At 33.3% G+C, this 9,384-nt stretch overlaps 1 protein-coding gene across 1 annotated transcript in view; it reads right to left on the bottom strand.

The window, feature by feature from the left end:
• The window catches only part of LOC145686348 (arrestin domain-containing protein 3-like), a 510,445-nt gene extending 507,810 nt beyond the window's left edge, over positions 1–2,635 (bottom strand). Inside the window, exon 1 of the mRNA XM_081759592.1 lies at positions 2,454–2,635. The gene's annotated coding sequence lies outside the window, so the exon portion shown is untranslated. The remainder of the gene's footprint in view (positions 1–2,453) is intronic.
• Positions 2,636–9,384: the final 6,749 nt, after the last annotated feature.

Below are 9,384 nucleotides of genomic sequence, written 5' to 3' on the forward strand. Positions count from 1 at the left end.
ATCATTTCACATTGTACGTTAATTTTCAATATTCGACACAAAACGTCAGCATATTTTTTCATTGTAATCTCTATTGGAGATGAATTTTTAAACGAAAAATGTATTGGATGGGTCTGATTCTGATATCATATATTTAGTAATCAATGTAAAATTATGTTACTTAACTTTTCTATGCATAAAAAATTAAACTTTTCGTAAATAATAATTGATAAATAGACGGACGGTTAGAGTTGTTAACCCCCAATGGAGAAGTTCTGGGTTTGTGATCTGCTTCCTTTATTAAACTTCAGCAGACGAATATTGGAATAGCGGCTTTAAATGTAGACCCTTATCGATCAAGCTCCAAAATTTCTTCCTGTACTTCATTGTTAATTGTTTCCAATATAGAATAGTTTCAAAATTGGCATTACATTACTAAATTCTGGGATATTATTAGATTTAACCAAAAATTATGTCCGAGGATGAGATTTATGCCAATTGATAGATCTCGCCTAGACGAAAGAAAATTATATGGAATATTTAAATCCTCATACTTAGTTTACGAAAAATTGAGAACAACTATTTTTCTTTGTAAATTTAAAATTATGCTTAATAGGTAATCACACCACTTATTGAAAAGAAAATGTTACTAAAGTATACACTAATCAAGTTCTTTTTTTTAAAATATGTTTAACTTTTAAACTTCTAATATTGCTTAAGTGTAATATTATTAAAAGATGTATGTCACTAGATAGATCACATCTAGCTGAACCAAATGAATGCTTGAGGTTAAATTCTGATGTGTAGGTTTCGAGAAAATTGAGGAAAACGAATGTTTATGGCGTTCAAAATTATATCGTACGTTGCCAATCTGGTGAGTTGGTAGTATTTATTTTCATAGGCTAAAGTACTTATTCATTTACTGCCTATGAAAATTATTCTTTGTTAAATAGAAGAATGTATCTATTGTTCTTAAATTTCTCCAAACAGTAACACTTCTAAAAGTGACACAATAACCCTAACAATAACGTCCAGGCCACTTCTAAGTAATCGATAGAACTAAATCACTACTGAAACAGATTTATTTGACGTTTACACCTTCTCCTACTGCACCTTTTTCCTATTATCATAGTATACTAAAAAAATGTATTCAAAAAGATGGAACATGCCAACCGTTTATATCTAAGGAGTCTATGCATGAAAGAGTAAAACTCTAAGCTTCATAATAGGTATCATTCCCGGTTGGATTTCATGTAGTTCGGATCCCTCGTTAAGCTTATAGATCCACGTCATGTATAGCCTCGGTGCTAAAAGGGATACTAAATTCCAAATTAATCAATCAAGCGTAGGTAATTAAAACAAATAGGGAAATATAGTATACAACATTAGTATTCGTTGATTATGGAAAATGAAATCATACGTCTAACTAAATGAAGTAATCTCAATTTAACTTATTAGTAAATTGTGCGAATGTTCCAGTTGAAAGACTTGAATACTGCCTTCAGATGGTTGTTTTTTCCGAATACTGAATTCCTTATGCTTGTTTAATATGCAGTTACTCCACCCTTGCTAACATATTTCCTTTCTTTTCTAAGTTATATAAGGTACAAATTAAACTGAAAAAATGGACTTTTCTATTGTTTTGTATTGAAAGAAAAGAGAATGAAGACCATTTAGTTGAGTATAATAGGAGTATAATTATATAGTTGAGTATAATTATATTTCTTCACTCATATTTCTATTTTTTTCTCAGACACGGCGATTTTCAGTTAGTTGTATGAGAAAATCTCTATCAATTGTTTTCTTATTCCAAAAAAAGAAAAGAACACGTTTTTTGATAGAAAAATACAAAAATATAATAATATGGTCCTCCACAAAGCTTTATACGTCTATTGCAGTTAAAATATGATAATGAAAAGAACTATAATGTTAACGAAATTATCGCGATCCTGAAAATATTTACTTTATCAAAATTTAATTTCATAATAAGCAATTCTAGAGACTAAAATGTTTTAATTTCATTTTCAGTTTCTAGTATTATTTTTTCTTCTCTAAATAGTTTTTTCTATTGTTGATAGTAAAGATGTTTATAAACTAAATTGTAATATGTAACATCTTATTTCTAATAGTATCATATATCTACAAAACAAAATACATATACACATGTATATTATTTTAAATCATAACAGTATTAGCTATTAAGAAACAATTCCTAGCCGTCTTGCAATCACTGCATAGCCTCTAATTAACAATGTGAAGCAATCCCGACAATTGATTTTACGTCAATATGATAACGCTGTTGTTTTGAATATAGGCTTACATTTCCCACCCACCATGACTGTTTTCATGGTATCTGTGACTTATCACGCGCAAAAATCGTTAAAGGCGGCAATAACACAACTCTTCTCCTGCTGTTAGACAAGAATTTTTCTACAGGAAAAATGCTAGCAATTTCTTTTCTTTAAAACACTTACCTTCTCTCAAAGTAGAAGTTGTTCCCTGGAAGTAATGTATAAGAAATATTTTTTTCTTTTTTTATATATAAAAAATAGAAATTAAACACGTTCCACTAACCCGTCACTCTGGACCACGTAAAACGAAGCACAACCGAGATCAGCACAGTGAATTACACGCACACAACATAGCTAGTTCAACGTCACCCAACACAATGGCGGTTTCATACAACAGTGTTGCCAGTAGTTTGGCAACAAATATCATTGAGGCTCTTGTAATAAGCAGAAAATTGTTAAATCTAACTCAATCATCCTAAGAAATTCTAGTTTCAGCGGAAAAACAGTTAAGAGGAATGTAAACTTGAAATAAAAAATATCATTATTTAATATATCGTAATGATATAGAGATATTTATTAATGGATATAAACCTGTAATTAAATTCAATATTATTTTTATCTCTAATTTCGATTTATAGTGCATAATACACACTACCGCTAAACAAACAAATGTTTTATATCGAAACAATTGAAAAAATAAAAAGTAAAATTCTAAAAAGATGCTAATTTTGCTGTATGGGTGCAAAACCTGTTCCTTAAAGCGCAAAGCGAAATACAAGCGTAAAGTTGTCCGAAACAAAGTTTTAATGATTTTTTTTTGGTTGCAAAGAGATGAATAGAGGCGTGTATGGAAATAATCTCGCAATGCAGAACTTCCTAATATTTACTTATCACTGAGTATAGTCTAAATAATTTTAACAAGCCATCTAAGATGAGAAAACCATGTTTCTTGTATGGAATACGGAAGTGGATTGATAACAATCCACACTTGATTGGTTTCGCAAAAAACAACACCAAATGAAAAACTTTGTGTTTACAGAGGGGTGCAGATGGGTTTCTAGGATCACACAGTTAGTTACTTAATTATTGCTACTAACAACATGACCAGATTAATCACGTTTCACAAATAGCCCTTCAGTGAATACCCGGTATGGAATTTTTTTCAAAAAAATGACATTAATTACATTAATTACACTAACATTTTCACTTGTTTCGTAACTTTTTCATAAATCTAAAGTTTCAGTCCACATTTAATCTCTATTGTGCTTCCATTCAAGTATATATAGTTTTCAAAATAATTGAAACATCCCTGTACAGCAATACGAAATCTCTGTAAGTCAATAACACTGAGCATTATTTTGCGTTAATGTTGTGTTGATCGTAATAATACACGATGCTCTACTAGAGGTAAGCGCTCTACCTCTGAGCCACCACGCTGCCCCTTGACAATGTTTGGTAAAAGGTATAAGTTATGCACTACCTCATTATGAGGCTTCCGCCGTTCCCCATTTCCGTTCCTCTTGGGTCCGAATATTCGCCTCAGAGTTCTATTTTCAAGTACTTCCCTCAGAGTAAGCGACCATGCTTCGCAACCATACAGTACAACACACATGTTTATCGTCATTCCTCGACAGAATTTGCGAAAACAAAATATTTTGAACCGAATAATAACACAAATTTCATGCTTCCATTCGACCTTTCATTTCTTCGTGCATTTTGGCATTTTGGTCTGTTAATATTGAGTCTAGGAAGCATTCACTTTATCGAGAGTATTATTTGATATTTTGACGTATCCATAATTTGCAGTATTACGATCCCGCTATATTACCATGTATTTAGTTTTCTTTCCATCTACTTCTTAACCATGTACTTGGAAAAGTTTAGTGTGACCTTTGCATTTCTTTCTCTTGTTCTCCTATCATCCCCTGTCATATTGCAGGTAATCAGCACACTCCATAACTTGATTAACACCCTGCAGCTTTAGCCCCTGATTTTATCTTTAATTTTCCTTATAGGTACTCCACCACGAAGTTTATTAATATTGCCCACAACGCATCTCCTTGTTTCAAGCCATTTCTGAAGTGAAAGTTCGTGGACAAGTACTTTCCTATTCAGACTTTACTTTGGGATTCATTTAAACACATATTAATTATTAATTTCATTAGCTATTTAGGTATCCCCAATCCTGTAAGGATCTCGTACGATTTCCCTTCTGACCAAGTCGTACATCTTTCTAAAACCAATAAATAATTGATATACCGGAGTATTGTATTCTCATTCGAGTATTTGTTGACTGGTTAATACCTGGTCGATAGTTGATTGATCTCACCCCAATAATTTCTGGTGGATCTCTCTCTCTCTCTCTTTCTTTCTTTCTTTCTTTCTTTCTTTCTCACTCTCTCTCTCTCTCTTTCTCTCTCTCTCTCTTTCTCTCTCTCTCTCTCTCTTTCTCTCTCTCTCACTGATAATCTTCAATATTTTGACCTGCATATGGGATACATTTTGCTAATACGATGTTCGAGAGGACATTATAGGATGTTGACAGAAGAAAAACACCTCGATAATTATTACAATCAATTTTGTAACCTTTCTTGTAAATCGGAACAATGATTTCTCCATTCTTGTGGCAATTTCTTCTTGTAGATGAGGAGAATGAGTTTTTGAATTTGGTTCCTCAATTTTTCCACTCCGGTTAAAATTAGCTCAGTCGAAATTTAGTCTATAGCCAAAGATCTGTGTTTCTTTAATTTCTTTATGCCAATTTCTTTTTCTGTTCTGTTAGGCTCTAGAATATAGACTACGGTTGTGCTCTGTGTGTTTACCTTTCTCCACGAACATCAATTTTAGCTGCGTGCTAAACAACCCGTCAAAGAAATATTTCGCCTATTCAAAATGCTATCAGTATCAGTGATAATTGTTCTGTCGGCTTTCTTTAATATATAAGCGCGATGTTGATATAATTTCTTAAATTCGTTGATGTCCTTATATACGTCCCGAATGTTTTTTTTTTTTTTTTTTTTTTACTGTTATCTTCAAGTTCTCTAATTCCATTCAAAAAATCGTATTTCCTTGTTCTAAAAGTTTTGGAAATTTCCTGGCTATCAGTGAAATTTTGTAGTTATATCATTCGGATTTGAACACAGTTTTGCTGGTTTTCTCTTCTCTGCTACTCTAGCGCATTCCTGATCAAACCATGATTTGTTTCTATTTACTGTCTGCCCTCATCTTTCTTTTGCTGAAATTTTAATGCTATACCTAATTTCAACCCAAATATTCTAAACACTAGTGTATTCTGAACCTCCTAAAACCAAGAATCTATTCCACTTCTATCTGGCATTTTTCTCTCGCATTTTTCTTAAAATTAAACCTCTCCGTTTTCAGATGTTGAATCTGCCCTTTATTCAACAATAATCTCTCTCTGTTATCTTTACTAAAAAAATAGTGATCAGTGTCACGGTCAGCTCCTCTAAACGGCCGAACATCAATTATGTTAGACTGTCTTCTTCTATCTATTAAAACATGATCAATTTGATTACATGTTTTTCATCTAGTGAAGTCCAAGAATATTTATGACGTATACATATATGAAGACTTTTATTACTGCTGAAATAAACTTTCGATACTGGATTCTATCCTTTGAATCAATCTGATGGAAACAGGATTATTGCGGCATATTTTCTTAAATCCAATTCTCAATTTAGCTACCGAAAGTCCTTTCCCAATGTCTACCTAACTGAAGTTCTATTCACCTCATTCTGAAATTCCCCAATTGAAGTTTACTTTTTCGTATGATTTACATGTGGTAACCATCTTACATGTTTGCATTAGTTGCCTGCAATATATGTTGTGTGACTGTAGAGAAATCCATTACCTCGTAACGTACTGCGGAGTCCAGGGGCAGACGGATCGTTTATGCTGCTCCAATTGACAGGATAATGACCATCAGTGTGATATTAACCACCGTAGCCCGGTGTGGGGGAACACTAACCATACATTGTTGTAGGCAGGTCTAAGTTTCCATTTTCTCGTTACATGGCAATTCCTCACATTTGCTCATCGCCGAATAGATCTTTACTGGTGTTAGAAGTGACTATAGGACTACAATGGAGAGGGGAAGGAGGGTAACGATACTCAGCAATGAGAATCGTTCCTATCACAATGACGGCCGTGTATTTGTCGTGCAGAGGACGTGTACAGATGCTAGAAACTCAGAATGTATTTGTACTCACCATACATGAATCACACCTGGCATTCTGGTTTAGAGACATTAAGCTAAACATCCTTCGTGTTTCTGGTTTCATTAGTGCAGTGGTTCTTAATCTTGTTTGACTGACAACACACTTTACTGAACGTCCAGGGCATCGCAATACACTTGTTTGGTGTTATTATTACTATTATTATTATTATTATTAATAATAATAATAATAATAATAATAATAATAATAATAATAATAATAATAATAATAATAATAATTTCTATTATAATAATGAAACAATTAGTTTCTATAATCACTATATAGCACTATTGCTACCGCTGGAGGTGTTGACTTGTAGAGTTTGTCTTGATTTTAACTAATTATTATTAAATCCTTCATGATTTTTAAATTCTAAAGTTTCGTGACAAATCAGTATGTCGCCACCCATTGGTTGAGAACCTCTGCATAATACACGTGTGGTGTTGCCAATCTTGTGCTCCGATCTTAATTGAATACTTTGCAGGGTTAAATTATCAGTAGGACAAAGCGCGTTCGTAAAACGTCAGAGCAGCCGAGTGAACTTCGTATATGCCTTTTACTCTAGCCTGTTAGGTTTCTGAATCCAACTCTATTAAACACATGTTTGGCATAATAAAACGACGTCTGACCATCACGTCGATGTCTGACGTCTGACCATCAACTATCGTTCAAGATATACCAAGATCTACAGCACTCTTCGGATACTTAGACAGCATAGACAGACATTCAACATGTATACGACCGGTTAGGTGGCGAAACAGCTGCTTCTGTGGCCAGTTGGAGTAGTTACTTGTGTTACTAAATTGAGCACAGTGTGTTGTTGAAGACTCTGTATAAAATGCTCGGAATGCTGAGATCAATATTACCTATCATCACCCTCTTCTAACACCCCCACTAAATTGAGACGAAATTCTTGTTTTGTAACGGTGGCCAGTGATAAATATATATAATCGGATAAACTAAAGATTATCGGAGATCTTAGTGCCATTGACATAAATTACTTACGTTTGCTTTCAACTCTAAACTCATTAGATTCACCTGGGCTTTTAGAGTTTTACGAGGTGAATCAACTGGCATGTTCTAATATTTATTTGAAGCTCACGTATACACACCTAGTTCTCTGTCAAAGTGAAGTGTACGTAGTGGCATGTGCTTGATCCTCTACTGCAGTGATTCTCAACTTTTTCGAGCCTAGCGACCCCTTGGGTAAATGCAATTGTCCAGAGCGACCTCGTCATTTTAATTCAATCCATATGTACGGAAGCCTGAACGTAACGCTTGGACGAAGCAGTCTAAGAACCCCCCCCCCCCCAAAAAAAAAGGTTTCATTTCTTAAAATTAACCTTGAAAAATCGAGATTATTATTTATTAAAAAGTCTAAACTTTTGATAACTTGTAAAGTGTACAATGTTTTCTTGTTCAATAATTATTATAATGAGAACAAAGTTTACCAGATCATGGAATCTCAAATGCCCCTTTTTGTTCCAGCGCCCGTTTTGGAAACAAGAACGCCCACGTTGAGAACCCACAGAAGTGTGTCCTAAATCGAGTATCCCATAACATTGTTAAATTTTGTAGTTGTTTCTGATAAAAAAAAAATTCTTATTGCATGTCAATTATAAGATTAGTCTTTATCATTTCTTCCCTCTTGTGATACATAATTTGAAATCAAGAAACAAGAAGAATCTGAGATGGGAGGACAATGCTTTAATCAATAAATATGCAACCATTGGCGTAAACCATCACTCGATCCATACATAAGTATATATATATTTAGCATTACAAAGTATTTCATGTCACACTTACAAAATATTCAATCATATAAAAGTCAAATTCAATCCATTCAGAGATAAACATATCAAAATAATGGAATTATGCATGTACTGAAAGAAATTATTGTTTTAAATAAACAACTTTGAACATTTGTGCGCTGTGCCTGTGTTGTATTATTGAAGAGTTATGTGACAGTATGTAGATGAGAAACGGTAAAGTATAGATTCGTGTATATAAAGACCAGACTTTGGTAGTACAAAATGAGAGACCTTCCGATTTTTAGCGGGAACAAACTGTAGATGAGCAATTAGTTGGAGCAAGTTTATCAACAACTGCCAATGTATTAGCTATGTCAAGATCAATAATTCCCATGGTGATGAAGGAGTACAGAATTGGTAGCAAGAAATCATCAGAAGAGAGGAATAGTAAACGGAACTTAATCGTAGGTGAGAGAGGTAGAGCAAGTTTGATGATTGTGACAAAGAACCATAGAGCTAATAAGGTACAACAGCCAAAAGAATTCAACCAACAATGAAACGACCTGTTTAATTCTCAAACTTCAACATTATTTAACACCTATGGTCAGCTTTCAAGCACCAATTTGAGCTCAGATATCCTCCTTCATAATCGCTGATAGAACTGAGTGGTGTACCATACCAAGAATCAGCATTATTGTTCTGGACATAATTCGCTAGTTTGATGCTTCATTCAAACTCCATATGCATCAGGGAAGTTTGTTAATATGTTTCAATTGCTTGAAACTATTGTAGATTTATTGAAACTAAAAAGGCTGTATACAAACAAAGAGCGAATAAGTTTTTAAGTATTTTTTTATGAGTCTACTTGGCTCTTTAAACGTAACACAGAGAAATCAATAACTAGTAAAATAAAACGACCGCACATAAAGAAACACCAAGGAATAAAGATTATTTGTTAATATTTGATTTGTTAATATTCATACTAAAAGAACTAAATGAAACTCAAAATTTTTCCTTTACGTTCGATTATAAAATCAATTAATCACACACTTCGTTCCATCAGAATTTTTTTTTAAAAAAAAGCTGTTCATGGATGGGTTCCTGTAAAGTAAATGAATACAAGAAATG

This window comes from Thermobia domestica, chromosome 5 (assembly GCF_964235325.1).
Source record: "Thermobia domestica chromosome 5, izTheDome1.hap1.1, whole genome shotgun sequence".
Classification (NCBI taxonomy): Eukaryota; Metazoa; Arthropoda; class Insecta; order Zygentoma; family Lepismatidae; genus Thermobia; species Thermobia domestica.